This window comes from Canis aureus, chromosome 10 (genome assembly GCF_053574225.1).
Source record: "Canis aureus isolate CA01 chromosome 10, VMU_Caureus_v.1.0, whole genome shotgun sequence".
Lineage (NCBI taxonomy): Eukaryota > Metazoa > Chordata > Mammalia > Carnivora > Canidae > Canis > Canis aureus.
Window position 1 is genome coordinate 64,283,565 of NC_135620.1, and position 18,027 is coordinate 64,301,591.

Here is an 18,027-nt window from a genome sequence, read left to right on the forward strand (position 1 = left end):
CACAGTTACTATCCAAAATATGAACAGTGAACTCTTGAGTAAAGGCTGTCTAGGAAATCAAATGAATATATGCAAAACTACTTCAAGATGTGTATGTTTTAAAATAATAATTAATGGAACCTTACAATACACTAGAAAAAAACATTTGGTTCGGTCAGTCATTATGATGTAAAAGAAATTCTGTGCTGGCAAAATTTACTTGCAAGTTATAAATTTTTTTCTTTCTAGCTGCAAAATATATATATACATTATAATATATATATATATATATATATATATATATATTATATATATATAATAGAAACGTTTAAAAATCTGAGAAGCTGGGGCTCCTGGGTGGCTCAGCAGTTAGGCGTCTGACTCTTGATTTCGGTTCAGGTCATGATACCAGGGTCGGGGGATTGAGCTCCGCGTTGGTTCCTTGCTAGATATTGAGCCTGCTTAAAGTCGTCCCTCTCCCAGGGAGACAAACCCTGAAAGACTCTTAACTATAGAAAACAAACTGGGGGTCACTGGAGGGGAGGTATGTGGGGGAATGGGGTAACTGGGTGATGGGTTTAAGAAGGGTATATGATGTGATGAGTACTGGGTGCCCTATGCAACTGATGAATCACTGAACTCTACATCTGAAACTAATGATGTATATATATTCTGGCTAATTAAAAATTTTTAAAAAGGAAAAAAACCTAGTCTCCCTCTCCCTCAGTCCCTTCCTCCATCCCCCCAAGTCTGAGAAGCCACAGTGAAAAAAAAAAAAAAAAATATATATATATACTCATAATTACATCACCTAGAAAAATTACATCACTTGGAAAAAATATTAACAGTTTTATTATACTTTCCTAATCATTTTTCAATGCCTCTATACACACAAACACACATGTATAAATGCAGAATAATGCTATATGAATTGTTTTGAAATCTAGTTTTCTCTTATCAAAAAATCATGTATTTCAATATAATTTAATATTTCTTATAGAATTTGATAGCTATATAAAAATGTATTATTTTCTATTACATAGATGAATGTATTTTCTTTATATTTATTTATTTATTTATTTAAAAAAGATTTTATTTGTTTATTCATGAGAGACGCAGAGAGAGGCAGAGACATAGGCAGAGGGAGGAGAAGCAGGCTCCATTCAGGAACCCAATGCTGGACTCGATCCCGGAACTCTAGGATCATGACCTGAGCCAAAGGCAGATGCTCAACCTCTTGAGCCACCAGGTGTCCCGATGAATGTATTTTCTTTAGCCAGTCACTTGTTAGGTATTAATGCTGCAGTGGACCTCCTTGTACATAAATTTTTGATGATAGTCATGGATATTTTAAGTCAATTTCTAAAAGTTAAATTTCTGGGGTAAAGACTTTTAATATATCCAGAAGGATTGAAACTTGTCATTGTTCCAATAATAGAGAATGGAAGGGTCTATTTGTCCATATCCTCAACAACAAGGAGTTATGTATACTCTTAATAATTGGTAAATGTGGGATCCCTGGGTGGCGCTGCGGTTTGGCGCCTGCCTTTGGCCCAGGGCACGATCCTGGAGACCCGGGATCAAATCCCACATCGGGCTCCCGGTGCATGGAGCCTGCTTCTCTCTCTGCCTGTGTGTCTGCCTCTCTCTCTCTCTGTCTGTGACTTAAATAAATAAATAATAAATAAAATATTAAAAAAAATTGGTAAATGTAAATACACACACATATATGCACATAACGCAGTATATATTTCTGCCAACTTGTAAGTATGAAAGGGTATCATACCTTTCATTTTCATAACTGATGAAATTGAACTTTATTCATACTGGCCATCAGTAACTTTATTTTGATAATATTTGGTAATATTTTAAGTATGTAGTAGAATTCTAGATTTCAAAATACAAGAGTTGAGAAGTTAGGAGACTTGGATTTTAGTTTTCTTTACACCACTGACTTGAGAAGACCTTAGGTTAAATCATTCAATCCCTTTGGTCTTAAATTTCCTTTTGTATATAAAATGTACTCAAAATGCCCACTCAAATCTTCCTATTGTTCCTGTGAAAAGCAAATTATTTTTATGAAAAAACAGTTACTGTATTTTATTAACAATATTAATTAGCTCTTTGAAACTCATTTATAATTACCAGACACATAAAAGGAAGTTCTATTATTTAACTTTAAAATGTTTTTAAATACTTAAACAGATAATTGACAATTCAGTCCAAACAGAGCAGTCAACTCCATAGCAATATATATGTATGTGCATGTATATATAAGTATATGCACATATGGATGTATGGTTTATATATAATTATATAACATATAAATACTATATATAAGTTCCACATTTTCTAAATTTTTTATGAGAAGTCAACTTACTATTGATACATTGGTGATTTGCATGTGCATGTGTATTATAAAAGATAATCAGTGATCATAATTTTATATCTAGGTCTTTAACCTAGCAGGAGGCTATTTTTCTATTTCATTACAAAATCTTCCTAACAATTTTAGGCTGCCTAATATATCATAGTGGGCATATATTCTTATTTACCATTCCTCTTCTCTTAATCACAATTTTATTTTCAATTACTCACGTCACCTGTACCATTTTTTTGTGTAAGTTTTTTCTATATTTCTGATTGATTCTTTAGGGTAGACTCTAAGAGGAGGAATAAGGGAACACAAAGTGTGACCATTTTAGGACTTTAAATGTATATTGCTAATTGTGCTAAAAAGATTTGTGCCATTTTTTTTCCAATTTTTAATTTCTAGCAGGAATATATAAGGGGAGGGCTTAATTTGGGGCTATACTAGCCTCTGCTAGACCTTATTATTATTATTATTATTATTATTATTTTTTTTTTTTTTTTTTTTACTTTTCAAACTGAAAAGTGGATTCATGTTTGTACACACAAAAATAGCTCAAAAAACATTTTCTTTGCCACTTCTCCATTAACAGTTTGGCATGTATACTATCAGACTGTGCTTTAATCCAAACGTTTTTCTGTTCTTTTAATTTTAATAATATATTTACTTTGATATGTGTTGAAGATGTGTATATAAATAGCCCATCAGACCTATGGTATCATGGGTGTTATTGCTTTTGATAAAGCTAAATTATTTTTATTAATTTAAAAATAATATATATTAAGTAAATAATATGGCAATATGTAAAAAAAAAAAAATCTTGAAAGTGATATAAGAAGAGAACTTTGGGAAAATGCCATAGAGGCATAGCTTCTAGAGCTGACTGTCTCTGACCAGCTCTGTGGTCCTGACCAAGTCATGTCCCCTCTCTGAGCTTTAGTTTCAGTAGCAGGAATCTGGAAATACTGGTCTTTCTGCTGGAAGAGGATGCTTCAACAAATGGGCAATCTTTCAGTTGAGTCTTTTTCTTCTGAATTTTGGTTAATCTAATCATAGTTGAGCCAAGGTTGCTCTCTTTCCTAAAAAGATCCGCTCTATAAAGAAGTTCTTGTAAAAATATGAATTTGACAGGATACTGGCTTTAAAATGAAGTCCCAAAATTTTACTTTAACAAAATATTACCTCTCAATAACTCCAAAATAGGAGCAGAAATGTTCAAGTCAAAGTCTCCAAATTGGCTAAATCCCTGTATTGATTTTGAGAAAGTTAAAAAAACAAAAACAAAAACCAAACTAAAGTTCTATAAATAATGTGATTTTAAAGCTAATGGCTCAGCAAGGAGATCATGCACTGAGATTCTAACCTATCATCTCTCATTCATCTTTGCATCCCTAATATTCGGCTCTGAGTGTGGCACATTGTAGTTGCTAAACAGCTATTCAACGATTGAATGATCTTACACATGAATGTTCTATGTTATAGTAACTAGCTTGATAGAACTGTAAATTTAACTTTTACCTATGGCAGAAAGTTTTGTTTTTGTTTTTTTGTTTTGGAATTTTAGAACATTGCTATTCCTTTCTGGTATCCAAAGGTATATATACAAAGATTCATAAGGAGTAAGTTTAATATAAGTTATTGCAATTTCTCTTCTTTTGAGAGCTGTTCAGAACCATGAATTATCCACCTTTGTTGTCTTTTAGTCACTCCTCCAGAGGCATGGACACTAGTCAACTAGTTATGTATATTTGGATATGGGTTTATGAGAATATATTGATTTTCCGGTAAGGGCTGAGTAAGGCGCTAGCGACTTCACGTTTTGGATATTTGGTGGATCCATAATCACCGAATTTGAAGTTTTCAGAAAAACAAAAAACTTTTTAAGGACTGAGTAATTTCCAACAAGAGTAAAAGATATCAAGGATTGGGAGCAACCCTTTGAAAGTCAGAAACTCAAATAGTAAAAGACTGTATTGAACCGCTCGGTAAAGGAGTTTTACACAGGCAGGAAAATACCACCAAGTTCAAGAGGTCTGTCACAATATGGTCAAATGTTTAAAGGTGGAATAATTGAGACTTCTGAAAAAGCCATATTCCGTTCATTTGGTCTTTGTTTTGCTAAAATCATCAGCATGAACAGTTTTCCAGCTGGAATTTGGAAAGTGGGGTTATAAACTGGATTTTTGTTTTGTTTTTTTGTATAGTTTTCAGGAAGGAGGACTTTCCCTTTTTTTATATAATGTAAATATTGTAACAATGAGTGAATAACTGGTTTCAGTTGAAATTCTGTCTTTTTAATGTAGCCTCTGGACCAAGTCTTCCTTCTTTCCATGATTCCTTCCTGCAGGTGACAGAAGGCCCTTTTCCTGCCATAAACGCTTTTCTTTGAGAGATCTGGGTGCCTTCCTTTCCTAAACCTTTAAAGCCCAAAATGATTTATAGGCTACCCCTATCCTGCTAGAGGTGGGCACATAAGTGGATCATATTTGCATGGGTCACTCTAATTATAGGACTCCACTGTTTCTTGAACTAAAATAGCAAGATTTATTATTCTGTTAATGCTCATAAAGTCAGTCTTTTGATGAGCCATAATTTCCCTTTATGAGGAGCCTGTATGCCAGTCACCCATGATAAGGGAGAAGAAAGTCCAGACTTCCAACATATTCATATTTCCTTATGAACATTAATAAAATCTTGAAATCCTGTATGACTCCAGGGCACAGTGGCATGGGATAGGGTAACAAAAGGCAAATTTCACGCAGTCCCCATGTCCCCATGAGACTTCCCTCACATTGCTGGCTGTGTACAAAACCTAAACTTTTCCATTTTTAATGCAAAAAATTGAGAAACTAACCTTCCTAGAGGAGGAGGATAACTCCACCAAGGAGCCTTGCATTATCCTTATGAATATTCTGAAGGAATGACATAGCAGGAGGTGAGAACTTTCTCCTGTTATCTTAATTGTCCGCTAATGGCAAAGCATAATTACGGTTACTCAAGTGCCAACTTTATCAAGGTTTTCTCTAAAACCTGCAGCCACAGCGCTCTTTCCTTGACTTGACCCACCTTTTTTTTTTTTAATTTTCCCAGTTGCTTTCCTATCATTTGAAAGAAAACTGCCCCCAATTAAAAAAAAAAAAAAAAAAAAAGAGCCTAATCCCCAACCATGTTACAATTTTTTTTTCTTTTATTTTAGTTGGACAGTTCGGGCACTTGTGACTCCAAAAGAAGTCGGAAAAGAAAAAAAATGTGTGTGTGTGTGTGTGGCATCACTAATTGAAAATTTAGCTTTTCCACATTCAAAAAGGCTTTGCGGGAGTTTTGCAGGAGTTCGCTTCCCGGCTTTGGGAAGTCAATTCGCTGCTAAAGCAGAAGATGGTCTTCTAAAGACTGTCCTGTATTAGGAATGGAGACTCGGCCACCGTACCTTGCCCCCCCCCCCCACGCCCCCTCGGGAGGAGCCCCGAAGCCACCCATCGGTCTCAGGATCTCCTCGCTGCCTTTGTCCCTTGTAGACGGGGAGGCTTGGAGAGGAGGTTTAGTTTCCAAGGATTGGAGCGTTTGAAGGGCGGGGCCATCTCCAAGTCCATCTCCCCTTTTTGTCCTCTTCTCCTGGGACGGGAGGGAGGAGCCAGGTCCCCCCGCGGCCGGTTCGGGAGCTCTCTGTCTCGGTCGCTGGAGGTGAGTCGGAGCGGGCGGCAGCCCCGTGCATCGTAGCGCAGGTTAATTTCTCGAGTTCACCGCAGTCGGTCGGCCAGCGGCCCGCGGCTTTGCCAAGTGGGTTTATGAGGTCCGCGGCGTGTTGGGGCGCGCTCGCATTCCCGCACAAGGCTCCTCCCCAGGGCTCGTTCCCCGACTGCCGGCTGCCCTTCGGTGCCCCCGGAGCCCCGGGTTTCCTCTGACCTCGGCGCTTCCTCCCGGCCCCCCCCCTCCTCCTCCTCCTCCTCCTCCTCCTCCTCCCCCCCCACCGCCGGGCTCCGAGCGACCCTGCCCCCGGGGAAGGGCGGCCCCCGTCTTCAGGACTTCCGACCCCCCCCCCCGCCCCCAGCCAACCCCAGGAGGTACCTTCACGTCGAGCAAGATTTTTTTTTTCCGCACAGCCTCCAAAACCCAGCGGTCCCAGGGGCTTCCAACCCTGAAATACGATGGTGATTTTCCGGGTGCAAGGGCTTGACAGCGAAAGTCAGCTTTTTATTAAAGACAAAGAGGTAACTGATCAGCTGGGGCACCGTAGGGACGGCGGAGACCTGGCGCGCTTCCCCGGGTTGCCACGAGGAATTCGAGGGGGAGCGGCAGCCGGCGCTCGGACACCCCTGGGGGCGCGGGGGAGGAGCTCGGGGCAGAAGGACTTCCCCGGGTCCCGCCGGGCACCTGGAGCAGGGAGTGCTCCCCGCTCTGCACAAAGCCAGCGGCGCTTCAGTTCTGAGCAGCCTTACCGTCCTCCTCTCCTCCTTTCTCCTTTTCTCTTCTCTTTCTCTGACTCCCCGTCTCCCTTTCGCCTCCGCGCGTTCTCCTCCTCGCTCTCCTCTCCCTACTTTTCCTCTCCCCTCGCCCTCCCCCCACCCCCCCCCCCGCTCCTCCTTTCTTCGCCGCCGCACGCGTAGAGTGTCATTTATTTATTTATTTATTTATCATCACCCCCGCCATCAACACCCTTTTAGGGCTCCCGAGCTTTTCAGTGCGAGTGGGAGGAGAAAAGGGCAGGAAGTGTTGACGGCGAAGGGGGTGAAATCGTGCCTCTGGGTGAGACATTCTGCCCCGGGAATAAACGATGGGGAGGAAAAAAAAAAAAAAAAATCTTGGAAAAGGAGGATTGGGATCTGTGTCTGGAAGCCCGCTATCCGATGGGAACCAACTCCGCGCGCGTCTCCTCCTCCCCTTTATTGTAGGGCTTTATGGGTCTATCCTCCCGGACTGTTGTTTGGAAGGGGCGGGGGGGGGGGTGGCGGGTGGGCAGGGAGTGAGTATTAAAGAGGACAATCTGGCCCTGGATCTTCTACACCGCGCCTTCTCCACCGGATGCGCGCTCCCCAATGCAAAGGAATCCAGCAACATCCCCCAATTCAGACGCGGACAAAAGAAACTTTAATTAAGGTCCCTGCCCCGCGCGCCGTGTGTTTCTCCCGACGCTTGGTGATGTCCAACTCGAGGAAGCGAGAAATAGAAATGGTACAACCAGCCCGTGCCCTTGAACTTCAATTGCTCCTGACTTGCTGTATTGATTTTTTTTTTTTTTTATAGTGTAGGCACAGACCGTCCCCCTCCCCACCCCGCCCCACTCCATCAAATTAGAGCCTTAGGAGAGACGTGCGACCTGGTGGTGGAGGATGAGGGGCGGGGAGGGGGGGAACCCATCCCTTTGCAAAAGAGATAGTTCAGAACGATTTGGGGGAAAATTACACCAAATAAAAATTCAAGGTGTGAAAGCTTCATCTTGGTTCTCTTGTCTTCAACACCATGACACCTTATCATTAGAAGCGCTGATTGTTACTTTCCGAGCCTTTAGATGATCAGCCAGAAAGTGCAAACAACGCGGGGCTGGAGGGTGTAAAGTTATTTAAGTAGGCTCTTTTTTTTTTTTTTTTTTTTTTCCTTTTGGTGCGCCGTCAAAACATTTCACAAGTTGGGAAAATAAAGTGGTGGTTCCGAAGCTCGGAATGATGGGTTCTTTCCCTACCCCCCCAGCCCCCCCACCCCTTTCCATATCAGAAAAGAAATAAAATGCACAATGCGCCTTTATTTCGGGGGAGAAGACTTCAAAATACGTGCCAGTAATGGACAATTTGAGCTTTTCACTGGAGATACTCACACCGCAGGCTGGAAAGGGATTAAAAAGCCCCACGTGGTTGATCTGGGTTTAGACTTGCAACCTCTAGTTCCCCGTGTTATGTTCTCTGCAAAGACTGGCCTCCCGATGGATGCGTGCGAGGGGCTCCCAGGGGCCCGGGCTGGGCGCCTCGGGCCGGGCTGATGGTGGGAGAGCCCGGGGCGGCCGGGCAGGGTGGGCGCTGGGGGCTTCCTCCGCGGGCCAGGGCGGCCGGGCGCCTCCGGGACGCGAGCGCGCACGCCCCAGCCCGGCCGCCGCGCTCCTCGCACCGCCTTCCCCGCAGGTCTTTATTCGTCTCATCTCCCTCTTCCCCTTCTCCTCCTCCTTTGCCTCCTTCTCCTCCTCTTCCTCCTCCCTCCTCCTCCTCCTCCACCTCCTCCTCCTCCTCCTCCTCCGCCGCCGCCGCCACCTCCTCCTCTTGCATCTCACTGGCCTGGCTCTGTGTTGCTCTGAGCGACAAAGACAATGTCCCAGCCTTAACTTTGCAACCACCTTGCCTCCTTCTGGGGTTCGGCGCGGGGAGGGGGGAGGGGGAGGGGGGGACCGCAGCCGCAGCCTCAGCATCTCCTCCAGCGTCTCCTTCTGCTCTTCTCCAGCTCTTGGATCGTTCTTCCCTTTCTTTCCCCCAGCCCTTTCCTCGCTTCTTTCTTTCTTTCCTTTTTCTTCCCGTCTCCCGCACGCTGTCGTTGTTATTAGAAAGGCTTCGCGCACCCCCTGGTGCTCCGGCGTTTTGTGTGGCAGGAGAAGATTGTCTCCCTTCCCTCGGTCTTGCTTTCTCTCTCCCTCTGGTTGCTCATTATTCAGAGAGAGACACAGAGGGAGGGAGAGAGCGAGCGCGCGAGGGAGAGGGAGGAGAGGAGAGGAGAGAGAAGAGGAGAGGAGAGAGCGAGGGGAGAGAGAGAGAGAGAGTGAGAGGGAGAGGGAGGGAGGGAGAGAGAGGGAGAGGGAGAGGGAGAGACGGATATCTCAGGTCATCTGCAGCTGCAGCGAGTCTGAGGAGCCGAGGAAGGCAGGGAAGATGGCGATCCTCCATTGCTGAGACCCGGCACAAGCACATGAGACTCCCAAACAACTTCCACAACAATAACCCGAGCAGGAAGAGGAGAAAGAGAAAGAGGATAAGGAGGCGGTGGGGCTGGAGAACCCGAAACACCTCCCGGCGCCGGGACGCTTCTTCTGTAAGTTACTGCAATTAAGCAGCAGCCCGGGGTGGTCCGGGTGCTCCGGGGAGCAGAGCGCGGGGCGGTGGAGGCTCAGGCGCGCTCATTCATTCGGCCGACGAGGGTTGGCGGAGCGGGGAGGAGAGGAAGTCCCCTGCCTGGACTGGCTGTTGGGAGAGGAGAAGCGGCGAGAGGGCAGGGGAGGAGGAGGAGGAGGAGGAGGAGGAGGAGGAGGGGGAGGAGGGAGAGCACGAGGGGGAGGAGGAAGAGGAGGAGGAGGAGAAGCGAGGGAGGAAGAGGAGGAGGAGGAGGAGGAGGAGGAGGAGAAGGTGGTGGTGGTGGCAGTGGAGGTGGCTGTGCTTTTCCTGCTGGCGGCTCCTTCTGCTGGGGGGAGCGGAGCGCTGTGGCTTAATTAATTTCGCGTAGTTCTATGGAGAGAGGAGAGAAAATGCAAGATGAGTGAGAAGAGAGCTGGAGGCTTAGGACGGATGCTCCGGGCGCGGGGACGGGAGTAGGGACGGAGAGGGGGGCGGAGGGCGGGAGCGAGCGAGGGGCCGGGGAGCGAGCGCTCCGAGCCGCCCCGACCTGAGCGCGTTGACCTCTTTCTTGCTCTGTCCCTCTCCTTCCTTGCCCCCCTCTCTGTCTGCCTGTCCCCAGCCCGATGGCAAAGCCGTGCGGATCGGCACCCCCCTCTTCTCGCTCAGGTATTTGGCTCTCTCGCTCTCTCGCTCTCTCGCTCTCTCGCTCTCTCTCCCCGAAGTTGGGATGCGGGGTCGGGATGTGGCGGGGGCGGGGGGCGGGGGGTGGCGGCCGCCGCCGGGGCCGCCGGGGCCGCCGGGGAGCAGAGAGGCGAGGAGCTGGGGGGCGCGGGCCCGGCCCGCGGGGCGGGGGTGCGGGGGGGGGCGCGCGCAGGTTGGGGAGCAGCTGAGGAGCTGTCTCCGGGCTGGGGGTTCAGAAGCGTCTGGGGGAGGAGGACAACGGTTTCTGGAGAGGAGAAGCCATTACACACGCTTGGCTCCGAGGAGGGGAGAATAAGAAGGCAGGGGCCTGGGGGTCGCCCCACTCCTGGTGCGGGTCCCAGGGGCCTGCCCTCCTTGCAGGCACGAGGGGAAGCCGCAGCCGCCCCCCATTGGAGCAGCCCCTCTCTTTCCCTTTCTTTATCTCCCTGTCCTCCATTTGCAAGCTGTCTGCTTTGGTTCCAGTCCAGACTCCAAAACACAAAGCTCCTTCTCACGTTCATTCTCCAGGCTTTTCACCCTTCCTGAAGGAACCCTCGTTTTCTTTCCATTGTAGCTTCTAACCTCCAAGAGAGGGAGGGAGGCCGCCCGGAGTTCCTTTTATATTCCTCCTCTACCCAAAGGGGGGAAAAAACAAAGTTTTATTTTTAAGCACGCGCCTGGGATGGGAAAAGACCAACCAGTTGGGGCTTTCTCCCAGGGCTCCCCCGGGGGGTTGTGTCTGAGTGTCTGTGTTGGTTGCTTGGTCTGCTCTGGGTTTTGTTCCTGGAGGTGGCTCGCAGGTTTGGGGGAGGAAGTGACTAGTTGGGTTGAGAGCTGGGAACTGAGTCAGGTAAGCCGTGTCATGTTGTAACTCCACCAGAAAATGGAGGAGAGCGGGTTTCCAGGAGACAAAGCTGAGATGAGAAGTGTTTATAAAATTATGGATGTCTCCATTTTGAAGCTCTGCTGGTGATGGCTGGAGGAGGAGGAGGAGGAGGAGGAGGAGGAGGAGGAGGCTTAGGCTTAGGCTTGCCTGCCTACTCCTTCTTTTCCAGGGTGAAATCTTGTGTGGTGGTTCCTCACCATCTATTCATTATGCAAGGGAACCAGGGGACTTACTGGAAGGGCTGCTCAGGTTTTTCTCCCACCAAAGGAGTGCTTTCACAAGTTATTGAGGCGTTTGTTTCCATTTTAAAGTAAACTTTGGAAATTTTTTTTCTTCTCGGGAGTGGACCTGAAGGGTTTTGACCTCCTTCAGGAAAGGCCAGGGAGAGCCTTACACGTTTTCCACCGAGGTCTTCACCCAACTTTTAAGCAGCTCCAGGTCTCCTGAAAAGTCACCGGGGATTGTTGTTGCCTCGTTGTGAAGATGGTGGTGGCCCTAAGCTGAGACTGGGGAGTTCTGGGGCTTGGTGATCACCACGGTTTGATGCATGGCAAGACTTTATTGTCTGGTGTGGGCTGACTTCTTGCAAAAAGGGGAAAGAACAACAACAGCAACCACAACCGCAACAAATCCTGCAAGATCTCAGAGGAACTCCTAAGACTGACCCCAGTTTCTCCAGAGTCCACATTTCTCTTCAGGTTGTTCCATCTGTGCATAAGGCCTTCTATTAGTCCCTTTGTTTTCCCCCTTCCCCTTCGTTCTGCTCTTTTTCTCTCTGTTCTCAAGGACTGTAAGTCTTCAGAAATATCAGATGTCTTCTTAACAATGTCACTATGGAAACAAATTTTTACAATATTGTGTCTGTGGAGAAAACCTTAGGTCCAGGTGTCTTCACCTTTTTAATTGGGGAGAATTTAGTAGTCCTGTAGGAAGACATTTTGTGAAGATGATTTGAAGGAAGGACCCAATCCTACCCCAGTCCACACACGTAGATTGGAGCTCTTCACAGATTAGTTCTAGAGAATGTACGTGATTGATCCAAGTAAAGGACACGGTCCTGAAATGCTTGAGGAATTTATAAAAGCCAACCATGAAGATGTTGCTTTACCATTAGGTAAGGTAGCCATCTTGAGGGTGAGGGAAGATGTTGGAAGAATTTTAGGTGGACTCTTGATAAGATAGGTGAGGAAGCCTCCACGGTGGAATGAAAACTTGGAGGAGATTCAGAACCAATTAATATATTAATAAGGAGGCTGATTGGACCTCGTTTTCAACTAAGGAGGGACATAGAAAGGTACCAGCTTCAACAGAAATAAGGAACATATTGGTGAGCGACTTACACCAGCTTTTTTCTTGCTCTGCTTTCTCATTATGTGTCAGATGTGTGTGTGTGTGTGTGTGTGTAAAGTTCCTATGTCTACAGTATTATTGTGCATATCGAAGTGGTTTTAGATTCCAGATGTAATTATATTCTGTTGAGTAGCTGGTAGCAGTGTCATTCAGCAAATGCACAATGCTGTATATGACAACATCACATTTTTCAAACCAAACTGTTGTGTCATTAATTGAGGGTTATTGTTCTTCTGAGGAGTGTGAAAGGAAAGGAGAAATACATGGTTCCTTAGCTGATAATTGTCCATGGTCAATGAAGTAAAACCCTGTTTTTGCAGACGAAGATGTATGGTTTTCAACATTTTCAGTTGATGTGTGTGCTCATTTAAAAATACTTCTCTTCAGATCTCTGCTTCTTTATTAAAAACCTGGGCTTCTCCAAGAGCACTTGAAAAAATCTTTCTTCTTGGAATCATACCTTGTATTATTCAGTTTTGAATGTTGTCTTTTGATACCATTACTTTTGCTCCTAAGTGGGATGTTGTCAATGTTAATACTTAAATTTGCTAATGCATGTGTGGATGCTACTTGTTCAAACTCGGAAGTTCTAATGCAACGGAATAAAGAGAGTTATTTGGGAAAGTAATTACCAGATAATTTTGCATCTAATTAACCATATTTGCGTATGTAAACAAATACATTCTAGGTTGATCTTGAAGCAAACTTCTATGATATCTTTGTTGTTGCTGTTGATACCAGGACAACCGGTTAATTATTTCAGTGGGGGAAAAAAAAATCTGACAGACTGGTTGCTGGTCCAGCGTTTTGACTCACCACATTTTTTTTTACTTTGTGACCAAGTGTTTTGTTGTCTTTATACACAGTCTTAGAGTTGAGCTTTTCTGGAGGGAAAAAATTAGGTATCTAAGAGGCATTTTGGAGTTTGAGAGTATGTTCTAACTGGTTACCTAAGAGACATGTTCATCTCTAATGCCCTTCATCAACATGGGAAGCACTAGTATTAAAGATGTGGTTGCTTACATTTTTCCAAACCTACACATTCAAAATGTGCCAAATATTTTGGATAAAGTGCTACGCAAGAAATACGAAGAGTGTCAAATTGAACATTCTCATTTGATGTCAAGGCTCAGAGATTTTTTGTTTTGTTTTGTTTTTGAGACAGCAAGTTGATGAGGCTCGTTATGCAAATTTTTTCCTTAGCTCTAATACATCACAAAGAGAAATCATTCTGGAGAAATATATGTGAGCTCTGAGGCCCATTGCCATAGGAAAGATTCTTGTTGGATCTTTGTATTCCATAATATTTCTCATGTTAGATTTATGTCCATCTAGTTTATTGACCACATTCCCTGAGAGCTTGTTTTTTTCCATACTCCTTGGAGTTGGAAACAACTTTTGGATAAAAAGAAAAAAATATATATATACATGTATGTACACACATGTATACATACACGTGTGTGTGTGTTCTTTCTTTCTAATGAGTCTTCTGGAAGATAGGAGAAAAGCAACCCAACCCTACTAATGGACTCTAGAGTATTTGTGGTCAGTTTTCCTGAAAGAAAAGAATGGTAAAATTGCCTTGGAAAGAGTTCTGCTTTCTGTGTGATGGAGTCTAATAGAGTCTAGTCTGTCTCGAATTCTCTCCTGGTGTTGAGAGTTCTTGGATAAGGTAGTAACCTTACTCATCCTCTTTGTGCTATATGCCTTTATCAGACTCATTGGACAGAGCATTGACAAAGCTGTACGGAATGTTTCAAGTAGAGCACTGGAGAACAGAGGTGCTATTACACAATGCCACATTCACAAATTAGGAAATATATAAATAATGAGCTCAGATTGCAAAGGTTCTGACATGAGTATATGATTGGATGACTGGTATGTGGAAATTAAGGAAATTCAAAAGAAGTGGAGGAAAATATTTCCAGGGTCTCATTGCAAATCCAGCAAACTGGAGGAAAAAAAAAAGAAAAGTCAGCCTGTGTGTGTATGTGTGTGTGTGTGTGTGTGTGTGTGTATGTGTGTGTGAGGGCAAGTATCTTTGGAGGTTCACATAGTTATGAAGTTGGTGGCTTGGAGAGAAACATTAGCTGCGTGTTGGTGACCTATTAATTGATTATGAGAAAATAGGAGAGTAGATAATGCTAGAAGAAAATTCCTCTTGTGTGATATGCCAAGACATCTGGCAGATGTTATGTTGGGCCCTAAGGAATGGACAGTTTAATTTTAGCCCTAGCAAGGAAATGGGAAGTTCTGAGCTCTTTTAATAGCACAAGCCTTAGTTTGGGGAAGGTTGCTTAAAAAAATAAGAAAGAAAAAGAAAAGAGGCATTTATTGTCATATTGAAGAACTCCAGGGAGTGACTAGATTAAGCTGAAGAGTTTTGGGGTGATGGACAAAAATACTACTTCCTCAGTAGAAATTAATATAAAAATCACCTAAAATAGGTTGACTAATATGGTACACCGTAAATGGTGAATAGTAAGAACTTCTAATTGAGAAGCTAGTTGTTTTGTAGAGAGATCATCTACTTCAGATCTCCTCTTCCCGCGGCATTTTATTGAAGAGGAAACTGGCACAGAGACGTGCAGTGACTTGCCCAAGGTCAGAAGGTTCAGTTGTAACAAAGCCAGGCCCAGCGCTCAGGTCAGCTGACTCCCAACCCAGTGCCCTTTCCACCACCCCATTGCCGATGATTTTAGCGGTTTGTGAAACACCAGCTCTCCTCTCCAGAGTGCAAGCCTCTCTGAGAAACTCTGTAATCAAACACTAGTGGGGTAGGAGTATTGGTTTTTGTTAGTTGACTTTACCGTGTTGGGGCCGAGCAGGGTTTCATTCATAGAACTGATACACTCCAGAGGCCAGTTTTGTTCATGCAACTTCCCGTCGAGTTGCAGCTATTGGGATTGGGACAAGTGCTTTTCTTTTCACTGGCCTCCTCTCTTCTATATAGTTCTGTCATCCAGGGCTTGGGAGTCCTTTGCGAATGCCCTTCTTTAGAGGTTTGTCTGGGACTATTGCAACTTACCAGAGTGCCCACAATTGGACTCAGAGGATCTATTTTGCAACATGGTACAGATTTAAATTGGCTTCTTTCAGAGATGCCATTTTGTAATACTGATGAATGGCCAAGAGAGTGAAATCCAGTCAAAGACAATTACTGGTGATTTTCCAGTATTCCAGACTCATCCAAAAATGTGCGCTCCATGGATCTTCTTGGAGCCCGATTCTCTCTCTTGCAGACCAATGGCTAGCAGGCCAATCAATGGCTAGCTATTTACCATTCCCCAATGAAGTCATGAAGTCATCCTTCAAGTGAGTTTTTGACAACACGGGGAACATTTAACCAGAAAGAGAGAGAGAGAGAGAGATAAGACAGTACTTTGGGAAGGGTGAAATGGACTTCCATTTCTGATTCCTCTTGGACAAGCGAAAGTCATTTTGTGTAAAGAGTGATGTTTGGAAGTTTCCACATTTTCTAAGCTTCTTCCAAACTAAAGCATAAATTCTTAATCCAGGAGGCAGTCTGGAGAAGGTAGTGCTGGATGTGGACTTCTGGCAGAAACACAGTTAACGCTATAAACAGTTGAACCTCAGTGTGGCACTCCTCCAAATGAGTTGACTGTCGAAAATAAAATGTTCCAGAAGAACTGGGAGAACAGGAAAGAAGTTAAAACAGCATGGTTTGCATGCCAGTACTGAGGGAAGAAAAAAATGTTGGGGTTGGGGGGGCGGGGGCATTGGAGAGAAGATAATCCCAAACTGAACTGTCTCCTGGATTCATAAGACCCAGGAAGAGAGGTTTCCAAGTGAGGGGAAAATGGATTTTTATGAATTTAGATTGTACTTGCAGTTTACTAGGAAGCTCTTTTGAATCTTTTGTCCCCTTGAACTTTGTCTCTGGAGAGCTGTACACACTGACAAATAGAAAGTCAATTGGAAGTGCTTTGGATTTACATTTTCTGCTTAAAAATACTATCATAAGATTTGTCTTACTTTCTAAGGGCTCCTGTCCTTATCAGTTAAAGCGTACATAAGCTTTTTAGCTTTTGGATGTGTGACTTCAACTCAAAGTTGGTTTTTTCAGGTCTTGGGAAGACAAGAGATAGGTAGAGTGATGTGGTATGAGAAGGGTATGAGTATGGTCACCTGCAAATGCATTGTCTTTTAATCCTAGTGAGCAGATGACTTGGTGTCTTCAAAGCGTTCTTGCCTAATTCCTAGCTGGAGACATTTTTTTTATGAGTTATTCTTGGAGGGAAGGTTTCTTTTTGTGCCAGGTCATGGGTATTTTGATATTGATTTTCTTGCTTTCATGTGTTTGCTTGTTCAGTTCCCTGCATGTTGCTTCTGGATATTAATAAAATACTTCTGCTGTGCCTGTCCACATCTTAGCCCCAACTTCATTCAAAGAACACAGCCTGCTCTTGAGGGTGAAGGGAAGGTTGGTAGGTACTTCCTTGTTCCAAAAAATAAATACCCGAAGAAGATGAAGACGGCTCAAGTCAGAGAATTATTTGCCAGGCTTTCGAGTAGACTTTTCACAAAGACCATGCAAGGAAAGATGGGGAAAATTCTACTAGGAACCAGTAGATCCCGATTAAAATGTTTTAGGATCACTTCGTAGGAAATTAAGCATTTGTCCAAGATGAGTAAGCAAAGACTTACCTTTGGATTCAGATTGGTTTGAGTACAAAAGGAGCTGGAGGCCCAGGCGAGACAACTGTGTCAGAAGTAATTAAGCCCAGGATTTGTGGAGAGGCTTATCTGCCACAGAGCCCAGCTGGGGAAGGCCAACCTCGCTCCCTAAGCCCTCATCTGGCCAGTTGAACCAGAACAGGAGCTAAGGCCTTCACATTTTTGAGTTTTTCTCTTCCCTGTTCAGATTTAAGAAGGTAAAGTTGCCTTTATTCAGTTTTGCTCCTGTCAGCTGAGTGCTTGCTTCTCTCTGGAGCTGGGAAATGCCAGAGGCGGGGGGATGGGGGGGGGGGGTGGGGGGGTGGGGGGGGTGGGGGGTGGGAGCTGATTTCTTCTGAGGGAACATTCTCCCTTTTAACACTACAAATGTGCCTATAACATTGTACTTATTACTCAGAAAATAATTGTGCGGTGGCACAATGTGGGATACTTGAAAGATGTTTGCTGCACAAAGGTTCCAATACTCACCTGCAGATTAAGAAATGGGTTTCTAAACCATCTCATTTCTATTGCTAATGAAAAGCTTTGGAAGGCACCTGTGAATTAGAGCTCCAGCTGCTATCATGGTAGGGGAAGTTAGGCCTTGAAAGGATACACGGATTAGCCCATCAGAAAAGCAAACAGTAGCATCAGCACAAGTAGGAAATAGACAGGGTTGTCAAGCTAACAGAAAAGTAGGCTAAAGCATTGCCATAATTGTGTGGTGGAAATCTGCTGGGAAGGAGAGACCGCTTGGATGGGAGAAGGAAAAGCAGGAGGAGAGAGGCAGGGGAGTGATTGCCAAGCCCAGGTAGGAGAGGTCTATCCACTGGGAAGAGGCTACAGGAAGAAGAAAGGCGTTGCTTTTAAGAAAACAATAAAGCACGTGGGAAAAGACCCTGTAATTTGGAACTCCTTGCACATGAAAAATGAAGATCCATGCTCAGGCCCACAGTCTTTGGTCAGTTCTTACTGTAAGAGAAAAAGAGAAAGAATTGAACTTGGAAGACCATTTATGTGACTTCAGGGCTACAAATCAGCCTTTCTGATGGGAGGAC

The 18,027-nt window shown here is 44.6% G+C and overlaps 1 protein-coding gene and 1 long non-coding RNA gene across 10 annotated transcripts in view; one reads left to right on the forward strand and one right to left on the reverse strand.

The window, feature by feature from the left end:
* Positions 1 to 3,174: 3,174 nt before the first annotated feature.
* LOC144322600 (uncharacterized) lies at positions 3,175 to 6,898 on the reverse strand. The gene is made up of 3 exons (XR_013388249.1): positions 6,787 to 6,898; positions 6,416 to 6,537; positions 3,175 to 6,118 (listed from the first exon to the last, which is right to left on the reverse strand). It is a non-coding gene; the product is annotated as an uncharacterized LOC144322600 (long non-coding RNA).
* The window catches only part of ZNF462 (zinc finger protein 462), a 135,964-nt gene continuing 123,829 nt past the window's right edge, over positions 5,893 to 18,027 (forward strand). For 3 of the 9 annotated variants that reach the window (XR_013388248.1, XM_077912806.1, XM_077912804.1), the window contains exon 1: positions 8,705 to 9,355. The gene's annotated coding sequence lies outside the window, so the exon portion shown is untranslated. Of the gene's footprint in view, positions 6,032 to 6,450; positions 6,559 to 8,704; positions 9,356 to 9,988; positions 10,042 to 11,069; positions 11,641 to 18,027 lie in introns of those variants that run through there. The other 6 variants (XM_077912805.1, XM_077912808.1, XM_077912810.1 and 3 more) reach the window with 6 other exon arrangements.